Source organism: Lissotriton vulgaris, chromosome 12 (assembly GCF_964263255.1).
Source record: "Lissotriton vulgaris chromosome 12, aLisVul1.2, whole genome shotgun sequence".
NCBI lineage: Eukaryota > Metazoa > Chordata > Amphibia > Caudata > Salamandridae > Lissotriton > Lissotriton vulgaris.
The window spans coordinates 74,478,106-74,503,917 of record NC_141700.1 but is presented as its reverse complement, the minus strand read 5'-3'; the positions used below and the strand labels follow the sequence as shown (position 1 = coordinate 74,503,917).

Genomic DNA, 25,812 nt, shown 5'->3' with positions numbered 1-25,812 from the left:
GTTTAGATTAATCAGCAATTGGTTGGCCCAGGGGGAAGAAGAAGAGGGGTGGGGCCGCGGTTTGGTGATACCTGGGCGGCTGGGTACTAGGCGTCCTGGTAAATATCCTAGCTAAGACACCTCGACTTTCTGGTTAATTCAATTTGGTCGATCTCCGGGGGCTGCGGTGCTTCGTTAGCCTCCGCTGGTGTCTCTCAGGAGTACTTTGCCTACGTGGGAAGAAGTCCTTAGGGCGGGAGCGATGTCCAGTCCGTCTGCTGCTTAGATTGCAGTGTCAGGACCTGTTTCGGGGTAACAGCCCTCATCAGCCAGGCCAGCTTGAATCCAGTGGCACAATAAGCATGGGTCCCATATCTGGGCATACCTATCCAACTTAGAGCGAAAAGTACTGCAGCGACAAATGATGTATGGAATGCTGAATGAATCATACATTCACCCCCAGTCAAGAGATCTGGGTTAAATCTATTGTTCTTTTGCTCACTACGCCACCCCAGTTTGGACCCGGCCATATGCAAATTTGTCTTGACCCTGTTCCTCGTGGAAACAGTCCAGCGCGAACTGCCAAGCCAGGTCCTCCATGGACCAGACACAAGCCTCTTGGGACCTGGCTGATGAGTAGTAATACCCAGAAACTGGTCCCACAAGGCTTGTTTCCAGTCCAGGGAGGACCTGGCTTGGCAGTTTGGGCTGGACTGTTCCCATGAGGAGCAGGGTCAAGATTGATTTACATACGGTGGGTCTAAACTGGGGTGGCTTGTTGAGCAAAAGAACAATGGGGTTAACCCCTCTTGACTGGGGGTGAATGTATGATTCATTCAGCATTCCGTCCATCTTTTCTTTGGGTAACACTTACCATGTAATACTAGCACAATACACAAAGATGGACCCTGTGTACTTTCTAGTACAACTTCTCTCAATCCTGGTAGAGTGGCAAAGAGCAGACGGGATCCTTAGAGGAACATGTGTTAACCATTTTACATCATCCCCAATGATGATAGGTAACGGACATGACTTGCGAGAAATCCGACACCAATTTATAAAAATAGCTCTTATTTTTATCTATTTTTCGACACCAAAATGAAATAAATACATACAGTATAACCGGGGTTATCAATTTTAAAGCAATGTTGCGGACAATGGGGAAAACAGCAATTGTTAACTTATCGGGCAAGTTAAAAAGAACCCACTCAGAGTTAAAGGTCTCGGGAATCCTTAGATCAGTTCAAACAGCTAGAACAATTCTACCTGGCTCAGGGGGCGGGGTGCAGAGATGTACTGTAGCGGTCATTCAGGCTTGCGGTCTTTAAAAGGCTACCTTAGCAAAAGGGTACTTGCAGGGCGAGTTGAGCAAAAGTCTTTGGAAACAAAGCAAGGAGCAGAGGAGTCTCTAAGCAGATCCAATCTACCTGGCTCGGTGGTATTGACTATCCGTGGTGCGGAACCGGATCCGCAGCCACAGGAGCTGGCAGGTGTGCCACGAGAGGGCAAAAACAAATACAAGATCTTTACAAAGGAGCCACAGGAGCGGTTAGTTGTTCGAGCAGATGAAGCTCTTCTCTTGAAGCATCGAGCAAAGCAGGTTGTAGTCTGACTGACCACCAACAAGCCTTGGTACCCGAAAGCGCTCCGGTTGAGAAAAACTTTTATCCAGAGGACCAGCGGAATGGTGTAGAAACCTTGGACTTGTTGAAGGTCGGGACTACAATTCCCAGAAGCCAAGTGCACAAGTACTTGGAGCAGCCACGCAAAACGGCTCAGGTTTGCAAGGCTTTAAGGTTGTGGACTTTGCGGTCTGTGCCTGCCGACTGCAGGGGACTAGTTCTTCTAGCCCAAAGGCGTTCTAGTGTAGTCTGGAGTTTGCAGAGGGGTTCGCCTCCTTTTTAGAACTGCTCTCTTGCCATGTTGAGTCGCAATCCATCGGGTGCAGAGTGGCTACCACAGATGCAGAGATTAGCACCTATCTTTGTGGAGTCCTGCCTTGTTGAGGAAACAGGTCTCTTATTTCCATCACATACCATCTACGGTTCTGGTGTCTGGGTGCCCCTTAATTACTGATCAGTGGGTGTGAGGACTAGTGGCCAATGGACATCTAGTCTTGCGGGTTATCCACCCCAGTAGTGATAACATCCTGTGGGCGTACGTCACTAAAACTAGTAAGAACGTGATTTTAAGGCTAAATTCAAGATGGCCAGCACTATCTTCGACTGTACACCTCAGCGACAACACCCTAGAGGCGAGGTCAGCCTTGTTGAGGTGCACTACTTCCTACATAGCTAATTTCCCACTTGCCTGTGAAAAACTGTGCCTGGGGCATGGGGGAGGCTTTGTCCTCGATTGGGGGACAAGTCCTTTTGTCAAGTGGCACCACCACCATACCACTTTAAATCACTTGCCCATCCTGGGAAGGCAGAGGTGTCACCTCCTGCTCACAGAGCTCTTTGTCTCTAGGAGCAGAACACACTACCCATGAGGTCAGACTCCTGTCTTGGCGGCTCTCGAAAAAGCCTGCCAAGGCAAGTGAACTCTGGTTAAACTAGGTGGGCACTGTCTAAAGTGCCACCTCGGTACATGTTGGTTAAACCTCAACACCACCAGTGTGTTGGGGGTTAAACAGCATGGTGGTTGACACCAAACTCGAAAGAAATAGGCCAGGCCATCATGAAGCTGAACATGTAGGCAATGCCCATATGCCAGCTTATGTTATCCTATGGACCACTGGTCACTTGCTCTAGAATTGCTTTTAGCTGGGTCTGGTGGCATAGTGAACTAATGCGTCCAATGTAGGGGCTTGTGTTTGATCTCATGGTGACAGGTTAAAATCCCAGTGGGCCCACTCAGCCTTTTATCCTTCTGAGGGCGAGAAAATTAGTACCATTGAGTGGGATAACAATAAACATCTGTTAATCTGCACCAAGATGCCTATTGGTGAACGTGCACTTTACAATTATACTTTATGTTATGTTTAAAAAGCTATACCAAAGGGGATGATGGACGAAGCATTTGAGAAAATCAAACATTCACCCCCAGTCAACTGATCTGGGTTTAATCCATCAACATTCTTTTGCTCACTCCACCACCCCAGTTCAGACATGGCCATATGCAAATCAGTCTGACCCTGTGCCTCATGGGAACAGTCCAGGGAAGACATGGCTTGGCAGTTCGGGCAGGACTGTTCCCATGAGGCACAGGGTCATGGCTGATTTGCATGTCTGAACTGGGGTTGTGTGTTGAGCAAAAAAAAACGGTGGATTTAGGCCCAGATCTCTGTACTGGGGTGAATGTATGACATTGTTCTGCATTCTGTCCATCAACTGTTGTTTTTGCATTTGTCACCCCGAGTGGGACGGGTATGTTCAGACGTTAGTCCTGTGCTCTGAACGCCACTGGAGTCAAGCTATCCTGGCTGATAGCCAGAAACCGGTCCCAGGATGCTTGATTCCGGTCCAGGGAAGACATGGCTTGGCAGTTCTGGCTGGACTGTTTCCATGAGGCACAGGGTCAAGGCTGATCTGCATATGGCCATGTCTGAACTGGGATGGTGTGGAGTGCAAGAAAACTATAGATTTAGGCCCAGATCTCTGTACTAGGGTGAATGTATGACATTGTTCTGCATTCTGTCCATCAACTATTGTTTTTGCATGTTTAAAAAGCTACCACAGAGCAATATATGCTTGCAAATATATTTCCACACAAATAATGCAATGCACCCTATCTCCTGGGCTATAGGAGACTTACTTTAGAGGTGAATGACATACATTGAATGCAGTGAAGTGACCGTATCACACATGGTGTGTGCAAGGTCTAACTCAAGCAGGCAGGCTGCTCATGCAGGGCTGACATGGCAAACCTGAAGACTTTAGTTTTACTCTGGTCACTCAGGGTGGCACAATCAATCCTGCAGCCCCGGTACCATCTACTAGGGCCTTACAGGGGAGTAAAAGTACTTGCCAATTGAATGCAGCAATTCACATTTACAGTTTAAGGAAAAGAGCGCTGAGCCTGGTTAGCCGGACCCAGCACACTTTCAGATCCATTTTTACAGCATCCATCAGCAAAACATGGGGGGCATCTGCAAACAGTCCATTATCCTACACAACTACATGGGATTCATTTAGTTTTTCAGGGAGAGCACTTTATTTGTGGGCACTCCTAAACCTCAGAGGAGAGCAGGCACTAAATATTATCGCTCTTTAACTTTTTGGTTATTTTGTGTTGCAATATCCAACATGATGTATTCATCATAGATTAGGTCATCATGTTTTGCCCATTTATAATGATGGCCACAGTTTTCGCAAGAAGCACTCTTATTATTACAAACAATTTCCACTAAACAGACTAGATTGAACATCACTACTTTATTGTTTTTGTTTACCCTTGGTGTGGTAGGATTTATGCTTTATGACATATTGCCTTTTTTGCGTGCCTAATAGGATTGCTATACGAGTAGCAGCATAACTTTAGTTTACTCCAAACTTCCTAACAATAAGTATATGCAGTTGGAGTCCTCATCCAGATTAAAAGTTGCATTTCTGAGGGGGAGGAGCCAAGATGGCGCTCGTATCAGACGTGTAGTCCCTCGGCTCCGGGGACCGTCTCCGCCTTCAAGCCTCTCCTGCCAGATATCCTGCACCGAAGTGGCTGATTCCGACAGCGGACGCATTCCGCCGACCCGCCACGAAATCCTGAACTTTTTGCTCCTCAGCAAGTTGGAGAAACGCTTGGACACGGCTGGCGGCCCGCATCGGCATAGAGACCGGGACCTCGCGTGACTGTCGAGGCCGATCTTTAGAGGCGCGCTCCCTGGGCTTGATGACCGTGAGGTCCCGATTGGTCAGGTATCGTCGGACAGCGGACCCTGCACCCATGTCCCGCTGTACTGCTGACGCTGCGGCGATTCTACCGGGCTACAACTGCACTGCTATGGGCACTCGCACTGCTGTTTGTGTGCTTATTGCCTGCATTTCGTCCCGCTACTGAGGATGAGCTTCCGACCTGCCAGGTACTCGTAGCTAAGCGGGGCGACACATGGGACGGACTGAGCTATCGTCTTTACCCAGGCCCATACTTTTGCCCTCACAGCACGCCCAGTTGTCCTCCCAGAGAGCGCAGCCTGTTCCAACCCGGGGATTCCCTGCCTGCCGCAATGGTGCCCATGCTGTTATGTAGCCGGGCGTTTTGTCGGTGATTGGTGCTTCTGGATCAACTGTGTGGTAAGACATGCCTGAAACAATGTGCGCTACCTCCCACAGCTATGGGAGTATTCTGGAAGCGATCTTCTCCCTTCGCTCTGAGGCTCTAAGACTCGGCTGCGCCCTGTTGGACAAGATGGAGGACGTCCTTAGTGCTTCGATTCGCCCCAAGATGGCCGACTTGCAGGGTCCCGACGCCGCTCTTTGTTTCACCTCCGGCTGTGCTACGGGGCGTCCGCTGAGGTCGGTGGCGCCCTCGTGAACCCAAACTTACCACCACCGTCAGTCGCTGGAGGTTGGCTCCCGAACTCGTGTACCCCTCCGGAGTCTCCACCACGACGTGAGCTTTCTCTCCTCGCCAAGTTCACGAATCCTCGAGACTCGCCCCGAGAGGTGCTGGACGCGAAGATCTCCCTCCCTGCCCTGGCTATACCCGGAGAATTCGAGATGGCGTGCTCGATACCTTTTTTGATACTCCTGGACTTAACTGCTCTGTGTGCACCGAGTCACCGGCACCGCAGTTCTCTCCCTGGACTGCCGTCTTCATCTGCATCGACCATACGGACCTGCGGTGGTAAGGAGAAAACGGGACAAGGATAGACATTTCCTTTATCGATCTGGTGGACTTCTGGTGACTGATTGTGACGGAGGGGGACATGATGTCGGCATTCTGTTCATTGATATTGCCGCTGTGCTCCAATCTGTGCTCTGGAATGGTTTCATGGTCATCAGGCTACTGACTCCTGGTTTTGTACAGTTCTTGTGGGTGAGACAGCGGGGGACCTAGTATCTTTGTATGACTTGGAAATGTATCGGTGGTGCTAGAAGACTCTAGTGGGGGTTTACGCCTGGTCTGGGTATCGTTGCCTTAAATACGCTATGCGCGGCTGTTGCGACCTCACTTTTCTTTACATATTGGATGTGCTATTGCTGTTGGGTGACAGACTACTGTGGATACTGTTGGTACGAGATGGCGGAGCTGGGGGACGGATAGTGGGCTCCTCCCCACCCTTCTTATTTCTGAGAGTTTTAGGATTCTTCCTTTCTTACTCTCTATATTTCGGGACTCCTTTTCTTGGGAGACAGGCACACTGCTAGGGGGGGGGACAGGCCGTAGCCAGCTTCAGGGGTGCAGGGTGGGGGTACTTGGGGGGTGGGGTTGCTTTCTTTTTGTTTCTTCTTTTTTGTTCTATGGGCCTTCTATTCTTTTCCCTTTCTTCCTTCCCTGGGGTTTAGACGCTTCTTTCTGGGTGCTGCGCAGCGACTCTGGTGTTCTCTTACGTTGCAAGATTGTCTATCCTGAATGTCCCACACCAGTATTGACTTGTTGTGCTACATTATCTTGCATACGCCTATCCTACAAGGGAAAACTTTTAAAATTAGACCTCAGTCCTCCTGTAACGAATCCTCTGTGCTTAAAGTAAGTTGTAATGTATCGTATGTGTGGGCCCTCGGGCTCTTGCTGATTTGTAATTGCCTTATTCTATCAATAAAGGTCTTCCAAAAATTTAAAAACAAAAGTTGCATTTCTTAAGATACAGAAGAACGGTGTGTAGTGTTAAAGAGGTCCTTTTCATTATTACAAGAACATGTTTATTTTGTTCAGATGTGCATAACATAGTATAATCAGGGCCACTGGAATTATGCAGCAGGAAAGGGCCGAATTGTAAGACAAGATTGAGTAAATTATGCAGCAAGAAAAAGAAAATTATGCTACATAATGCTGCATATTTTATAAGAGTATTATTTCATCTTTTTTTAACTTAGTAACACGGTGGACATTCTTTGCACTCCATTAGTACCACTTTAACATCCAAACATAGTAATATGCAACAAAAAGGTGACCAGTTGAGCATTCCCCTTTGTTGCAACACATGCCATCACATTTTCTTGTAACTTTTGAACTGCTTGAGCTAGAAAGATTTTTTTCCGTTAAAATCTGCAGATTATGCAGATGTTAGAATGTGTGGTAAATGCGGTAAATCTATAATTATGCGTGAAATCTCCACAGCCGCACAATCGCATATTTCAGTGGCCCGGGGTACAATACATGCTTTCTATTTGTTTTTATGTTTGTACTAATCATGGTTAAATGTCTTTGTTGAATGTTTATGTGAATCTTTTTCAGAAATAATTTAGTGATGAAGGACCCAACGGGATCCGGAATGCATGGGACTAAGCAATCAAACATATTGTTATCATATGACTCAATAGTAAATATTTGTTGAAGAGCTTCCTGCTTCAGGAGAAGCCTGAATTCATATGCATTAGCTGATTTCAAAGTTTAATTGAATGGGTCCCCGTTGTGAACAACAGTGGTGCAGGGAGGAGACACTGCCCTGATAAGGAACAGTGCAGACTTGATGATACAGTTACACCTTTGATCAGGAGGCGATACCCCGCTGCACACTCAACTTCTGTTAAAATTTGAACTACTTACTATAAATAATGACATGCACTGAATAATAATCTTTATCGATTGGTGTAAAAAAAAAACATTTACAATTTAAAACATGACAAAAATTGAGTAATAGAGAGGAATGTAATAAGAGATTAAAACAATTAATTTAAAATGACTTAAAATTCGGGGGCCAATAGGATCTGATAATGATCTAATAATGACATGCACTGGAATTCTTTCAAATTAGTTGGGAGAAGAGACATCTGTCTTCTTTAAGTGCACCTCTGATTAAGTGAGTGCAGCTTCCCCCCCCCCCCCTCAGATCCATAATTGCTACCTTTCAATACTAAGACCGAAGGCAGAATATTAAAAAAAATACAGTCTGTTCTTTAGTCAAACTTGGTAAAAAATATACCCATTTGTGTGCTTTTTATAGATGAGCTTTGAGGGCTCGGTATGAGACTGTGGGTGGAGAATGCGTATAAGGGGGGGGGGGGGGGGGGAGCATCACATCTGCAGAGAGCAAGAAAACACATGTAACTCATGGACACTGTCATTTACCTGCGCTTTAAGACACCAACCAACTACATTCTCTGGGAGACTATCCTAAACTACCCCAAACTAACAGCACTCATTATCCTTCCCCCATGTGTGCTGATGGAAAATAAACAGGAGGAAGGGGTGGGATTTGTAAACCCCGCCTAAACAAATTAATTAAGCCCAATCAGTGGTAGAATAACCCACGCTAGTTGATTACTGTATACTCCTACCTGCCATGGTTACTCTCTGGCGTCATCATGGTTCTATTCTATACCTCTGCCACTCCCCAGTATCCTCAATGTTTATCAACAGACCCCTACAGAGCATTCAATACCCCGAAGTAGTTGACACTACCCACCACACCAATCATTTGCTGATCATTCGTTTCTGATTATCTTGCCAGTCTTGAATGTGCTTCCATCTACATTCTTGGGATGTATTTGTTCAGCAGTGGGCAGTATGCCACTCTTAAAAAAAAATATTAATTGGTGCACAACTACAACTCGTGTACTAATTCCCATTCTTGAACTGTTGGCATCTTTTAACTCATATGACCACATCTGTGCCTCCTACACGTAGCCATATGAATTACTGGACGCTCTGAATAAACTCAGTTCAGTTCATTAAGTCTTTATTTCGAATAAAATTCATAAAAGACAACATACATTAAAAAAAACATTTTCAAAAACATTTTCAACATTTTCAATGAGCCCCCAGAATATAAAAGGAATTTGTCTCAATCGACAAACAGACATTTCCTAGTAATTAATTTAAATTTAAAAGGGTTTTCGATTTCTTTGCACGGATCAGCCACATCCACCCCAAAAATTTGGCAACACAGATCACAGATATTTCAATACGTAAATCACGTAGTTTCAACAGGGCTTCTCGATTCCCCCCACAATTTAAGGTTTTACAAATAGGTTTCAACCATTTTAAATCGAGGCAATCGATATGCTGGTCATGCAAAAAACAGATGACCAACACTTTCAACCTGGTCAGGACAAAAAAGACATTTGTTACTTGTGTTCTTCGCCCACTTTGCAGTAAAGGAGTTGGTCGGCAAAGTACCCACCCGAAACTGATGATACAGCTTACGGTCGAGGGTTTTGCATATCAAGTCCCAATAGGGCTCAAGGGACGGTGTTATCTTATGTGTTAAAAAAAGTCCCGTTAAGCTATTTTCTGACGAAAGAGAGACCAGTGCAGATTTCTTTGCAGCCCAGAATTGCTCTTTAAATTCTAATTTAGATGGGAACCTAGAACATTCAGGATGTAGCCATAATTCGGGGAGGCCCATTGAATACAAAATTTGTTTTACTTCCCGGAGCCATGGGATTTTGTGAGCACCCCACAATGATCTAACCTCACCCAATTCATGAGCGAAAAGGACTAAGCTCTGGGGTCGTCCAAAGGCGACGCCAGAGAGCTGCGAGACGATACTGCGCCATCTCATTCAGCGGTCTACAGCCTAGATCTAAAAGCAATGGTTTTATTGGTGATGATTGTGGAAGCCCCACTAGGTTCCGCAAAAACCTGTTCTGTGCTGTGGTTAGTGCTGACAAGTCTTTGTAACCCCATATGTCCGCTCCATACAGGGTAGCCGCATTGGCCTTGGCCTCATAAATTTTTATCGCTGGTGTAATGAGTTTGGTCAAGGTTTTTTTTGTTCCTGCAATAAGCATCCTGTAAGGCGTACAAATTTAAGAATTAAAACCTCCAACTGGGGGTTCCAAGTGAGTTGGTAGTCAAGGGTCACGTCCAAATATGTCATGACTTTGACCTGTTCGATTGGGACACCGTCTAGTAAAAACGAACTTTTAATTGGTTTATTTTTGTTAAAAACCATAAATTTGGTTTTATCAGCATTAATCTGTAGGTCATTGTTTGTGCAAAACTCAGCAAATCTGTTCAGGGCTACCTGTAAACCGCTCCGAGTTTTAGAAAGGAGCAGGGTGTCGTCGGCGAATATTAAGATGGGATATTTTGAACCCCCCAGGGTAGGTGCATCTGTTTGTGTATCGCTAAAGAATGCAACCACCTGGTTGATAAACAGGAGAAACAGGGTAGGGGCCAACACGCAACCCTGCCGCACCCCTCGTTCGACTGGGAAGCTAGCGGTCACCTGACCCTGTTTCCCCCATCTTACCCGGGCAAAATTATCCTCGTGTAGACGCCTGACCAGCTCTAAAAGTTCAGGTGGGAGACCCATGAGTCTAAGGGCTTCCCATAATTTTGCCCTGGGAACCAGGTCGAATGCCGACCTAAGATCAACAAAGGCGGCGTAGATGACACCACCGCCCAAGAGTACCACCTTCCAATACAGCATGGTAAGTCGAAACACCTGATCTAGGGTGCTGGTGCCTGATCTAAACCCTGCCTGCATGGGGGAGAGTATTTTATTCTGCTCAATCCACCCCTGTATTCTTGCCAGGGCCATTCTTGATACCACTTTTTGTATAGTGTCGATCAGGCTGATGGGGCGATAGTTTTTCGGTGACAATCGGTCCCCTTTCTTATAATCTGGAAGTATCTCAGCCCCTTTCCAGGATTGTGGTACCCTTGCCCCAGCTGCAATAGAATTTGCTAAAGTTGTAATATATGGAACCCACAGATCTAGATTCAATTTAAATAGATCCGCTGGTATGGCATCTAAACCTGGGGCTTTCCCAGACTGGATAGAACCTAGGGCATATTCGGTGTCTGAGGTGCAGAAAGTAAGCCTATCCCCGTAAGATACTGATGTTATCCCCGCTATGGGCTCGGTTGCCAACTCCTGTACAATATTTGGATCTTTAAATTGAGCGGAAAAAAATTCCACCCAATCTGTAGCGGAAACATGATTTTCAGGGGTTTGGGAATCCGAGTCTCTGCCCCATCTGACTAACTCCCAAAATTTTACTTGGTTGGACGACTCGCAGGCTTTGAGAAGATCAAGCCAATACGAATCGTACCATTCCCTCTTAGCTTCCCAAATAGTGTGTTTATAAACCTGTCTCGCTTTCCTGATGTCTGGAGTGTTTCTAGTTTTAACAGCTGCTATTAGAATGCTGTGGGCTTCTCTGCAGTTTTTATTATACCAACCTTTGAGTTGGTTAACTTTCGGTTTTCTAAATGGCCTAGTGAGAAGTTCCCTAATAGCCGCAAAACATGTCTCGTGGAGATCAACAGTAATGGACTCTACCCCACCATTAGGAGATAATGCAATCATCCTATTTCTAGTGTCTAGGACCAGTTCCTCTATTTGACAGATAAGCTCTTGATCAGCTATGACCCTTGACCATTTGACCCGTCTTCTGTTGTCACACAGGACTAGGTCTGATGTTATACAAGCTGTCTCTGTCTGGGGGAACCCTAGACCAGGAACCCTGAGTCCCAGTGAGAGAGGATTGTGATCACTCTCTGGCCTGGTCTCTATTAGCATATCAATTACATGAGACCAGGATTCTATATTGGCCAATATGTAGTCAATGCGACTTGCACTAGTCCCATTGTCAAAGGTTGGTTTCCCCGCCTTGTCAGACAAACTACGGCCATTCACTGCCCGTAGCCCCCATTCCAAGCAGAGCCCAAGCCAATGAAGGGCAGCCTCCGTTCCCCTGTCACCCTTAGTTATTGCTAGCGGAGGGATATTCCAGACGGTGTCTTCATCCATCCCCACATCCTCAGCTAGACTCAGGATGGGTTCGAATGAGCAGTTCAGATCACCAGCCACTAAGATAAGATGATCACTTTTATACTCATTCAGAAGATGTTCCAAGTCATTAAGAATGGGTTGCTTCCTTCCACCCTGACAACCTCGGGCATAGATGTTAATTAAAACAATATCCTTACAATTCTCCTTACTCAGGGAAATACAAAGGAGGTCAGCATTCCCCACCAGGATTTCCTTGACACTGAAACCTAGGGAGTTTCTAATCCATATGGTAAGACCACCCGAAGCCCTACCCCTGGGGCCCTGTATTGCTGGTTTATAATAGTTTAGGAAACCTACCCTAAATAGGGGATCGACTGACCACGTTTCCTGGAAGACGACGATGTCATGTGTAGTAATAAAATCTACCCAATCGTTGTTATCCAGGCGACCCCTCAATCCTACTATATTCCATGAGGCCACCTTAATTTCATTGACCGGGTTACTGGGGCTGGAAGGCTCAAGTTGTCCCAGAACTCCTGACTCAGTCGAGATTGGATTATAAACATTGTCCAGTGTTATTTTTGGGCCTAATTGTGACATAGGACATTCCATAATGGGTACTGACAGGGTAGACGAAGTTGGATCTACTGAGTGTTTAGAGGCATCAATCCCCCGAGTCAGTCAACCTCATCCAGACAACCAAACATATTAGAAGTAGGAACCCCTTGCCACCAGTTATTCTGGTTTTGCCAACCATTCCTACGTCCCCTCTGCCTAGATTTTTGGACTGTCGACCAAGACCCCTCCATTCCAAACTGTTGTCGAGGAGGATAGAAAAAAGTGAGGGGTCTGACAACAACAGAGGGGTCTTCTTCACGAGGGGCCCATGAACAAAGATGTTGTGCTGTATGGGAGTCTGCAAATGATACCACTAAACAGTCGCCAGTGATGGTTTTGCGTGTGGGCCCAACCCATGGTACTCTTCGCACCATAAGTACCCGACTTCTTTGATGATTAGGGAGCTGTCTATTCGTGTTAAGCCAATGTATGACCTTGTTTTTGAGGGACCAATGATTCTCTTTAGTTTGAGGGTCAAGAGTAGGTACACCAGCTAGTACAATGACATAAGGACTAGCCTCCGGTGGTAGGTCAATATACCCACCACGAAAGTTTGGTCGGCTAGATTAAAAAGATGACAAGTTCTTATTTGTCAATTGATTAGACTGGTGTACGACAGCTTGTGGCCTGGGTTTAGACGGTGCTACATTCTGTGGGGGACAAGCTTGTGGTCTGGATTTAGATGGTGCTGCATTCTGTGGGGGACAAGCTTGTGACCTAGGTTTGGATGGTACTAGATCCTGGGGGGGGACAAGCGCTAAGGTTTGAAATAATAGTAGCATTATCTCCAACTTTGGTGCGGGGTTTTGGTACAGGTTTAAGTCTTGGGGGTGCAGGGGCCGGGGGTTCTGACTCTTGTGCCTAGGAAGTAAAACCCTCACCCTGGGAAAGCCTAGCTTTCATTTGCTTAAGACTAAAGCTAGCCAGTGTAACTATAGTCCTATCCATTTCTAACAGATGGTTTTCCATTCGGGAAAGTCTAAGTTCCAGGGGGTAAGTAACTTTTTAAGTGTGTCCCAGACAGTTTTAAGAAATTCCTCATCCCCCCTCCTATCCCCCTCTGCCACACACAATCCACCCTCTATTGACCCTTCCTTGCTCTTGTCGGGGAGAATTACCACCGGGGGATCAAGCACAACACAGCTTGAGGCATGGGTGGTATCGTTGCCTGATAAAGCAGTGTTGATTTTGGCTATTTCTTCCCCTACCCCAAATGTGCCCAAAGGTCGTCTACTATTAAAAAACTGAGATCTCGCAGTTTTTGCCTTTTTGCGAGCAAAAGTAGATCTAGCAAGGCTTTTCTTCTTTTGTAGGGCAACCTTTTTAGCATTTGCTGCTGTCTTGGGCAGGATAATTTTAGAGGGGGAGCTTATACCGGCCACAAGAGTAGGTGGTGCAAGCTCCTCCAAAAGTGGTAGTTTAGATTCCGTAATATGCTCGGGTGGAGATGTGGTTGGGGGATGATGAATATCTGCCATTGTAAGCAAGGGACGGGGACCTGTTGTACGCTCTGGGGTTAGAGCTAGGGCAAGGTTACCTAAAGATGATTTCTTAGAAGAAGCCAAATTAAGGGAGAGTTTTCGCGCAGCTTCTAATTCTAGGGATACCCTATGTTGCATTTTATTGATTTCCGCATCAATGGCCAGATTGGTCTTTGTGAGGAAATCGTCTAGGGTCCCACTAGGTTTATTAAGGCCCTTAGCAGTTTTACTGCGACTACCCCGTGTACACATAATGGAAAATCAACAAAATGCAGTGACACAAGTGAAAATTATCACAAATATTAACAGTTCAACCAAGGGGAATGGCCCAGCCCAGACCTCTTAGACCTCAAACGGCCCGCTCTTAGCCCGGTCTTCGCCCCGAGCTGCGTCCCGCACTGCAGGAGTTTGCAACTGTAATATAGGGGGAGTGTTGGGCGGGGGGCTGGCCAGCAGGGAGAGCGGACCGGATGCTGTTTCCCGGTCTCGCAGGGACTCCTGGTTACTGGAGTCCCTGCACACTCGCAGCCCCGCCGAGCCTCTCACCCAGAGCCGCCTTGGAAGTCCTCACCAATGTCCGCCACACACACCTGGGCGAGAGGTGGAAGTAATCCGCTGTGTCCGCTTGCACAACACGCACCGCCCGTTCTAAAGTGCCTCCGTGGAAAGAACAGATGTCCCAAGATTTGAAGGTAGGGAGTGCCTTTAAAGTCCTGGGAAAGGCGGGGGCGGGCCAGCAGGGAGAGCGGACCGGATGCTGTTTCCCGGTCTCGCACGGACTCCTGGTTACTGGAGTCCCTGCACACTCGCAGCCCCGCCGAGCCTCTCACCCAGAGCCGCCTTGGAAGTCCTCACCAATGTCCGCCACACACACCTGGGCGAGAGGTGGAAGTAATCCGCTGTGTCCGCTTGCACAACACGCACCGTCCGTTCTAAAGTGCCTCCGTGGAAAGAACAGATGTCCCAAGATTTGAAGGTAGGGAGTGCCTTTAAAGTCCTGGGAAAGGCGGGGGCGGGCCAGCAGGGAGAGCGGACCGGATGCTGTTTCCCGGTCTCGCAGGGACTCCTGGTTACTGGAGTCCCTGCACACTCGCAGCCCTGCCGAGCCTCTCACCCAGAGCCGCCTTGGAAGTCCTCACCAATGTCCGCCACACACACCTGGGCGAGAGGTGGAAGTAATCCGCTGTGTCCGCTTGCACAACACGCACCGCCCGTTCTAAAGTGCCTCCGTGGAAAGAACAGATGTCCCAAGATTTGAAGGTAGGGAGTGCCTTTAACGTCCAGCGAAAGGCGGGCCAGCAGGGAGAGCGGACCGGATGCTGTTTCCCGGTCTCGCAGGGACTCCTGGTTACTGGAGTCCCTGCACACTCGCAGCCCCGTCGAGCCTCTCACCCAGAGCCGCCTTGGAAGTCCTCACCAATGTCCGCCACACACACCTGGGCGAGAGGTGGAAGTAATCCGCTGTGTCCGCTTGCACAACACGCGCCGCCCGTTCTAAAGTGCCTCCGTGGAAAGAACAGATGTCTAAAACTCAATGGGGGGGGGGGGGGGGGGGTTCACGTACACACCATCCCATAGCCCCTATGGCTGGGCTCTTTAGCTGCCAATATGTTTTGGTCTTTCATATAATTATAGCATCTTATTCGCCAGGTAAAGTCTGGCAAGTAAAGTGCCTAAGCAGAAGTTTAAGTATAAATTGTGACGTGCATCCAGATCAATTTTATTTAGATAATTTACCATGCCCAGTGATTGTTTTAGGTACAAATATTTATCAATCAATTTTGAATAGCGTGCAAGTTTGATGCGACACTTGAATTTCAACCTCAGAAAGGCGTATTTAACCATACCGGCTGTATCACAAAAAATATCGGCTGGGTCCGAAAAAGACGGGGCTTGAACCGAGTGACGCCCCTCTCCTCCAATGGCTGGCCAGCATTTACTAGGCCAGCCAATGGAGAAGAGGGGCGGGTTCCAAGCCCCCTCTAAGAATCATTAAATCTCAGGGTGCCAGTCCTCCCTCCGTACCACTAACGGGGCAGTATACCAGTATAAACTCAACAACTGGGCTAAAGTTTGCCACAGACCCAAAAGTCACAGGGACAGCGTTGCTCGACTGTTGACATCGCGTGACACTGACGCACTGACAACCGGCTGTCCAGAAGAGCATGTTTTCAACTGAGCACAAGTGGCAAAGTCAACTCTGCCTGACAGAGGACCCCCTCCTTTAACCCTGCCCCTGGCAAGCCTACCAACCTCAAGCGCCCCAGCAAAGGCGGTCCACTCATAGCTGAGGGAGACCCACATGGCTTGGAGGGCAGTGAACAGAGGGAGAGCCACGTGCTGTGGGTGCAGGGACCTGAGGGGAACTATGTGCTGTGAGTGCAGTGACCAGAGGTGATTCACGTGCTGCGAGTGCAGTGACCAGAGGGGGGCCACGTGCTGCGAGTGCAGTGACCAGAGGGGGGCCACGTGCAGCGAGTGCAGTGACCAGAGGGGGGCCACGTGCTGCGAGTACAGTCACAGTGATCAGAATGAGACACACATGGCAGTGAGTGGAATGAACTATGCCCACGAGTGTAGTCAACCGAGTGAGACCCAAACGTGTGTGTGTGTGTAGTGAATAGAGGGTGTACCGTGTGCATGTGAGTGCAGAGACTCACAAGTCTGAATGCACCAGACAGAAGGAGACACAGATGGCTGTGAGTCCAGTGAACAGAGTGAGACCCAAGTGGCTGTGAACATCTTGAGACCACATCTGAGAAAGGGGACTCTAAGACCCCGTGTCTGTGTGTGTAGTGAACCGAGTGAGACCCATGTGGCTGTGTGTGTAGTGAACAGAGTGAGACCTACGTGGCTGTAGTGAACAGAGGGAGACCTCGACGTCGAGAGTACTGTATGCAGCCATTCGCCTTGGCTATCCCCATGGATGTGTCACCCCCCCCTGAGCACGTGGTTCAGCGCGTGGAGTGTCCTAACTTCACTGGGGGCTGTGGCCATCAGGGGCGGTCCCAAAGGAGGGACAGTTTTCAGGCAGCCCCACCACGACTTGTTCTGGTTCAGTTCCCTCTAGTCGGGCTGGGGTGGGGGTACAGCGATCTCTGTTTACATCTGTAACCCTCCCCCTTCCTACGGGCTGGCCCACCCCTTGGACAAGCATGACCAGAAAAAGAGGGAACCGCTGAAAAGAACAAGGTAACCGCAAGGCACGCACGGGGGAGCAAAAACAGGGCAAATGAGTGTGTGTGACAATATACTGGTCGGCTCGAGCTTGCCCCTCCCCACGTCTTACAAACACACACACACCACAATGCCCCCTCATTCTCACAAACAAACTGACCACAATGCTCCCCCCTTCGCCTCAAGTCTCACAAACCTACAGACCACAATGCTCCCCCCTCGCCTGAAGTCTCACAAACCTACAGACAATGCCCACCCCCAGTCTCAAACCTACAGACCAAAATGCTACTAACGAGGGGGGGGGGGGGGGGGGGGGGGGGGCGAATACAGTATGTGCACTATTTGAGTCACGAGGACCCCCTCGGAACATCACTAGTGTGGGGGTGATGATCACAGCACCCCTGGATTTGCGTCGCACACAGGCACAGCTCCACATATTACCGTAGCGATGTGTGCTCTGAGTAAGAGACTGCACGCGCTCGGTAGCTCCGAAATGAATTCTCTCAAGGCGCTACGAACTCGGAGGACTGGGCGCATTGGGGACATGGAGGGCGGGGGCTGCGTGGTTTTATCCCTACGCACCTGCACAAAGAAGGCACGCCAGAATTCAGTGACTAACTTTTCAACTTCCTTAAAGTCGGAGCGTGGTCCGGGGTTCTGGTCAGACTTACCCGGTTGAGCCTGTCTCTCAAGTGGGCAGTAGCTGCCCATGTGCTGGAAATGAAAATTTGCTTTGTCCATTAATTAATTAATTCAAGGCTGTGACAAACATATGGGGTGGGGGCCATCATCAGCGGGAGAATTGTTGAGGGAGCCGGGGCATACTGAACACGGGCTACAATTCCATCGGGCATTATTAGCAGCCATTCACACAACAAGACTAAAAACACGAGCATAAGCAGCTTTTCTCGTATGACTGCTTCACTAGCAGGCTTGCTCGTTTTATGGACACATAACAATCAAATGAAAATAAGCGGCTGCTACGCCGACTCAACATGCATGAAATCAATATGCCATACAACAAATCAGATTCTTGGGTGGTGGGAACAACCGCGCCAACTAGAAGTTAAAACTCTAGGAACGCAATCAGCATTGTTGGGAAGTCACCTGACGAGATGTGAAGAGAGACCCGGATAAAGGAAGCAAGAACAGGAACACAAAGAAAAATGGGAGAAGGTAAAATGAGGGCGAAAGAGGAACAGCAAGAGAATGAGAGAAATTGAACAAGGCAGGGGGCAGAGATAGAGCGACAGGGAGTGAAAACAGAGAACAGTACCGGCGGTGCTGGTCATAACGTCATGTCACCGAAGGCAGTGGGGATAGAGAGGAGCTGAACAGCAGAGGGATGGAAAGAACAATGGGAGACAAGGCAGGGGGCAGAGATAGAGCGACGGGGAGTGAAAACAGAGAACAGTACCGGCAGTGCTGGTCATCACATCATCTCACCGAAGGCAGAGGGGATAAGGCACAATCCTCGCATTCGTCCTACAGCTCTCCTGAGGGTGGTGATAGCACAGACCGAGCCACGGATGATGTAACGCGCGCTATCTTTTGCCCCCCACCGGGTTTGTTTGCATTTCTTTGAAGTCAACCGTGGTGATCAGTGCGTGTTACAAATCTGCAGTGACCCGATATTACGTATTCCGCAATCCTACTTTTCATTAATCCAGACATATAATGCGATAGAATTCTAATCCGATGTTGAAGCAGACCTGGCGGGTGTTTAAGTTGCAGTGAGTGGCGGCACGACCTTTCTCTCGCCCGCGGCTGCAGGAAGGGCGGGGGGGTGGTGGTGGGGTTCGGTTCGCGGCCTGCAGCTCCGGCGATTGCGCGCTGGGGGGCAGCGGCCCTGGAGTGGTGAGACCCTCCCTACATACCGGTGACTCTTGGTGCTGGCATGGGAGTGACGGTGCTGAATATCGCCTGAGTCACAGCTGTGGGCGATTCATCGCAGCTGAGGCCCCCGCTGCGTCTCTGCAACATGGAAGCCGCCACTGTATAGCGGCTGGTGCTGCCTGCTCTACTCCCGGGTCGCGAGCCTGGTCTGCCCACGGCGTCTACTGAGCGCTGGACCACTTCTACTGGGGCCCAGAGGCTGCCCGTGCCTATATCGGACACCTGGCATCAGCAGAGGGCTGAGGTGGAGACTCAGCAGCCCGTATTATCGGCGGGCTCCTGTGCCGGAGTGCGAAGATGTGCTGGCGTACTGAGACTGCCTGGAGGGGCTCCGTACAGCACCTACGTTAACTGCCCCCGAAAAGAAGACACTGTGCTGCGACCGAGTTGGGGTGAGTGGCGGCACGACCTGTCTCTGGCCCGCAGCTGCAGGCCTGGGCGGGGAGGGGGTTCGCGGCCTGCAGCTCCGGCGATCGCGCGCTGGGGGGGGCAGCGGTCCTGGAGTGGTGAGACCCTCCCTACATACCGGTGGCTCTTGGTGCTGCGCCCCACAATAGGGTGCTGAGACCTGCGTGCTTCATCTGCCCATTCGAGAAGTGGATTGCGGGGCCCGGAGTGCCTGCGCCATTTTCACTCACAGCGAGCACGTGTGGGGAGCAGCGAGTCAGAGAGCAGCCATTGTAGCCCCTTTCCTATCTAAGCCTGCGGCCCTGCATGGGATTCGAAACAATCAGGGGGAAGATGGCAAGAGGACAGCGAGGAACGGCTCACCTTCACTGCGAAGGAAACAAAATGGCCTCAAGCTTCCGAAATTTTTCAGATTCGGGGGCGTGTTTTGCTGTCCTGAGTGACGGACGACGTCACGAGCTAAAGAACAGCAAAACTTACGCCCCCGAATCCGAAAGAGACGGGGCTTGTTTGGAGTGACTCCCTTCTCTTCCAATGGCTGGCCTCCGTTTAGGAAGCCAGCCAAAGGAAGCGAACGGAGCAAAGAGGCGGGTTTAAACTGCCCTACTCCAAAACATAAGATCTCCGGACCGGAAGCTGCGCTTTGCGCAGCTTATAGGTCCCTCGACCTAAAAAACTGAAATACTCATGTGTGGCGATTGGAAACATTGCAACCCGCTTGCGGCATGGCCTGAAGAACTGGGATCACTGCCTAAAGTATCGAAGGAAGTAAGAAACCTCGGAATTATCATGAACTCCAAGCTGTTGATAAATGCCCAAGTGGACAAGCATTGGAAATGCAATAGGTCTCGCACCATTAGAGTTAGTGCTTTTAGAATTGTTTATGGGTTTTTCTTGTAAATGTTTAGCATTTTTGTTTCCTGTAGCCAATGCTAAAGTATTACAAATAAAAAAAGCCATAAACATTTCTAAAAGCTCTAACTGAAATGGTCTGAGAACTATTGCACTGTGTGAGGGTGAGGGTGAGTGAGGGTGGGTGAGGGTGAGGGGTTGAGGGTGAGGGGTTGAGGGTGAGGGGTTGAGGGTGAGGGGTTGAGGGTGAGGGGTTGAGGGTGAGGGGTTGAGGGTGAGGGGGTGAGGGTGAGGGGGTGAGGGGTTGAGGGTGAGTGACAGTGAGGGTGAGTGAGGTTGAGGGTGAGTGAGGTTGAGGGTGAGGTGTTGAGGGTGAGTGAGGGTGAGTGAGGGTGAGTGAGGTGTTGAGGGTGAGTGAGGGTGAGGGTGGGTGAGGGGTTTTGGGTGAGTGAGGGTGAGGGGGAGTAGTTGAGGCTGAGTGAGGGTGAGTGAGAGTGAGGGTGAGTGAGGGGTTGAGGGTGAGTGAGGGGTTGAGGGTGAGTGAGGGGTTGAGGGTGAGTGAGGGGTTGAGGGTGAGTGAGGGGTTGAGGGTGAGTGAGGGGTTGAGGGTGAGTGAGTGAGGGTGAGGGGTTGAGGGTGAGTGAGGGTGAGTGAGGGTGAGGGGTTGAGGGTGAGTGAGGATGAGTGAGAGTGAGGGTGAGTGAGGGTTTGAGGGTGAGGGGTTGAGGGTGAGTGAGGGTGAGTGAGGTGTTGAGGGTGAGTGAGGGTGAGTGAGGGTGAGGGGTTGAGGGTGAGTGAGAGTGAGGGTGAGTGAGGGTTTGAGGGTGAGGGGTTGAGGGTGAGTGAGGGTTTGAGGGTGAGGGGTTGAGGGTGAGTGAGGGTGAGGGGTTGAGGGTGAGTGAGGGTGAGGGGTTGAGGGTGAGGGGGTGAGGGTGAGTGAGGGTGAGTGAGGGTGAGGGGTTGAGGGTGAGTGAGGGTGACATCGGGCTGACGTCAGCTGGGCCCCGGAGTCAAAGGGCACCGTCTGGATTAATAAGCAGCACGGCCGAGTCCATGGCAACACTCATTTAGGCGCCGAACAATATCCGACATGTCTGCAAGGCTGAATGCGAAACGGTTCGCCAGTGTGTCGTCTGATGGGTTTTCACCCCGAATTAATTTGAAGGCGCTTGTGTGGGAGGGGCGGCGGGTGTACTTGGCCTACAGCAAGGAACCTGCACACATTGGTCTGGTCTATGAAATCTAAGAACTACACATTTAAATAAAATTTAAAAAAAGGAAGCGACAAAGGAAATAAGTCTAATTAAGCCTTTATACATTTTAAAAAGAAAGTCAATTAATCGCAAACGTAAAGCAGACAAACGCAGAGATTCTAAACCCTACTTAAGGCAGGTATACATACACCCATGCTCACATACCGGAGGTCTACCTGAGAAAACGTCCTGCTACAAGGAATGTTGTCTTTCATGGCTTCCTGTAGATGTCCTCCTGCAAGTCAGTTTCCTGCGACATTGCGCTCAAACTCCTGCTATCCCTTATTAAACAAGCACTGGCGATGCCAATGGGCGCGAAGGGGTGGTGCGGGTGGAGAAGAGAAGCAATAGGTGAGAAAACAACATGGAGCGAGTTGGGAGAATGACACAGACGAGATAGAACCAGGGAAGTGCACGAGGGAGAGCGCAACATGGAAAGGGGCCGGGAGAAGCACATGGATGACAGAGCAACTGGAGAGAAGTACACAAGGGAGACAGCTGGTAAAAGCAAGCACTTTCATGGCGTGCAACACATCGTGGAGGGCATGTTGGTGATCGGCTGGTGGTGGAGGGAAGGGGATACATGATACTGAAAGACGTCTACCTGGAGAGGAGGTGGGTTGGGGGAATTCCTAACACCTCAGGAGGCCTGCGAGACGTTTAGAGTGGGCTGGACAGTTTTTGCAGTATGCAAGGATTGTAATTACTAAAAAGACGAAACCGTGTTAATGGCTGTAGGGTGGGGGAAAGGAGGGAAGAGAGAGAAGGGGAGGGGGGAGGAGAAATGCAAAACGGCGGGCAGGGGAGGGGGCGGAGCGGGGAGAGGGAACAGACGGAGGGAAGGCAGATAAGGGGAGGGGGGAGGAGAAATGCGGAGGGAAGAGAGAGAAGGGGAGGGATTGTTATCTGGATTCCAGGTCTCGAGTCTGGCCTTTTATTACAAATTACTGTTATTTGGTTCATTAGTCCAATCCAGTAGCATGGCAGAGCCTCGTAAGGGTGCAGCTGATTTACATGTGCTAATTAAATGTTTTACTAGTACTCGTTTCAGCTGCGCTTTCTGTATAGGGTGCATTTAATTATGAGTCAATAGGGCGCTGATTGTTTGAGACGCTTCGATAAATTTACGTTGCGGACATTGGCCTGCTACACGCTCCACCTTTGAAACGGAAGTATGGCATGTTGTCATTGTGACAGGAATGTGCCTTTAAACTTGATAAAAAAATAATTACCAGCTTTCTCGTCACATCCTTTTGAAGCTCCAATGGCACAGGAGAAGCATAGGGAGGAGGCAGTTGTGGCCGAGGAGAGGGAGCGAAGAGCAGCTGCTCGGAATGGGAAGCAGTTAACAAGGGAGGAGTTGCAAGACATCGTGCAGAAGTAAAGGCGTGTTAACGAGCAGTGATCAGCTCTGCAAGGGGCACCAATTATGAAAAATAAAGGCATGCCTAAAGTGAAAGTGGAACTTTTAATAAAGACCTGATGTTTTTTAAAAGTGAAAACATAGAGCCGCGGATACAGAAAAGGCACGCAGCCACAATTGTTTAAGTGAAAGTTCGGCATGTTGCGCTTTGAAAATTAAAGACTGTTTTATAATTGTAAAAGAAAACAAGTTTAAGAAAAAAAAAGTACACTGGGAGGGGGGAGGAGAAATACGAGAGACGGCCTGCGGCCGTCAAAGTGAAAGTACGGCCGGCGGAGGGCATTGCTGGGGGAGGGGGGAGGAGAAATGCGACACGGCGGGCAGGGGAGGGGGCGGAGCGGGGGTGTGGGAGGAGTGCGGGAACAGACGGTGAGGGGAGGAGAGTAGGAGGAGGAGAGTAGGGGAGGCACGGCCTCGCGGCCGTGGCTGGGGGCATGTGCACGCGCATTTAAGCTCAATGCGCATGCGCATTGAGCTTAAATTTCTCGTGCACTGCAAGGAATCGCCACGATTCCTTGCAAGTTGGATAAAGAGTGGATAAGCCACCATAGACTCGCAAGCTCGATGGGCATGCGCATCGACAGGCGAGACCTAATAAACTAGCAAGATAAAGCTTTAAAAATGCTACGATGAATTTTCCCTAATTTGGGATTTCCACACAAGGTCCAAACTACCATCACCCTTGTTCTTTCCAAAATTCAATTACGCTAATAGCCTCTACCACAGATCACCTTTAACGACCATGAAAAGACCACAACGGATTCAGAACTCGGCTGCCAGACTACTCTTGCATATCAAACCGCGAGACCACATCTCCCCTGTATTGGTTACTGGTTGCCAGAAGATCCCGTTCAAGCTGCTTTGTATCACCCACAAAGCAATACGTGAAATGGGACTGTTCTTCATCAGGAATAAAATCACCAAACACATTTAACAAAGGAACCTCCGCTCTAAAGGAGCATCTCGCCTCAAAATCCCACCATACAAGAAAAATCCATGGGTGGCACATCCTTCTCTGTTCAAGCAGCCAAACTATGGAACTCTTTACCCCCCAACATAAGGTCCACCGACAACCACCTTATCTTCAGAAAACTACTCAAGATATGGCTCTTCCCCACATAAGCACCATTCGCAAACAAATTTACAGCATATCCCTATGTATACAGGCATTTTTTCACTATAGATATATACCTATCTTTGTGTATTACTTTATATAAACATGTAAAATAATTATGTTGTTGAGAGAAAAAATAATAAGTAAGTAAAAATCATCTTTGGTCTACATGTACATACTTCCATTGTGTATCTATGTACCTTCCATGTACTTGGATCTGTGTGTCTTACTTTTCTCCTGAAAAAGCATATCCAATGCACTACCCTATTTCTCATCCTGTGCCTCTATCAATATCTTTAATCTACATATACTTACCTCCTTTATGTATCTATATACTTTCAATGTAATTATGGATCTATATATTTATCACTTTCTTCCAATTTAGCATTTCTCAGCCTATAGTTCGCTCAATATATCTTCTAGTCCAACCTTTCGGACTTATCTCAAACTTCTTCTACTACTCCTTCCAATGCACTACCCAATCTCTCCACCTATACATCCATCAATATATCCTCTACATCCACTCCCTCATTCATCCCACACCCCATACCAATACTATGATTGCCAAAATAACCCTTTCTAGACTTGCTCCTACTCTACCCCTCCTTGCATCATCTGACACCTCTTTTACTATACCGATCCCCTAAAACAAACCTTTTTAAACTCTTTCCTCTGAGTCCTCCCCTCCAAAACTCCTTTTTACTCATCAAAAGCCTCCTCTAATTTCTAAGAACTAATATATATATATATATATATATATATATATATATATATATATATATATATATATATATATACATACACACACACACAAGGCTCAAAACACCAGCCGGTTGCACTCGTGAGCGGGTGCACGCCAAACGGGGGTGTACCCGTTGTATTTATCACAGCTTCAGAACATCCACGAACCGTTTGTTCGTTAGGAAAGCAGCACACGCAGGGGGTAGTTCCACATGGATTTTATTAGGGAACTTTACAGTATATATATATATATATATATATATATATATATATTTATTTCACTCTTATCCCTCCACTATGCTTTTTAAATCGAAATTAACAGACTAACATGTTCACTTTTCAAATTCCATATTAAACTATACTAATGTACTACCCAGATAACTGAATAACATATCCACTACTCAAATTACTTCATATTTTTTTACTATACTAATTTTCAACAGTAATCCTTTATGGGTTCCGGAGTGGGGTGCTACTCGTCAGAAAAGCGATTCAAAACCCATCAGGGGTAACAAGTGCTATATGAATGCAAATCTTTCTTCCCCTTTTATCCCTCCGCTATCCTCACTCCAAGTAACTGACTTATATCCACCACTGAAATGACTTCATATTTCACCATATTAATTCACCACTAATGCTTTGTAGGCTTCCTGAATAGCGTGCGTCAACAAGCGCTATATAAATATAAACCTTTGTCCTCCTCTATTCTTCTGCTATCATTCCAAATAACTAACTAACCTATTCACCACTTAAAATGTACTTGCATGTTGCTCTATACTAATTACACACTAATCCTCTAGGGGTCCCGGAGTGGCGTACTACTCGCCGAAAAAGAGCTTTGACGCCTCGTCAGGGGTAATAAGCGCTATATAAATGCAATTACAATACAATCTATCACCATCCAGTGTGCGACAGCCACACTTCAGGAGTCTCCACCAACGACTTGAAAACAATTCCCCTATAGGCTCAAAACAAAGACAACTCCCACCCAATCATGCCCCTACAAAATGTAGTTAACTATTAAGAGTGGGTAAGTGCTTTAGCGCCCCACAATGGAATCATAAGCGGTATATAAATGCTCC

The 25,812-nt window shown here is 48.3% G+C and overlaps 1 protein-coding gene across 9 annotated transcripts in view; it reads right to left on the bottom strand.

The window, feature by feature from the left end:
* The window catches only part of SF3A2 (splicing factor 3a subunit 2), an 80,785-nt gene that overhangs the window by 53,969 nt on the left and 1,004 nt on the right, over positions 1 to 25,812 (bottom strand). The window lies entirely within an intron of this gene.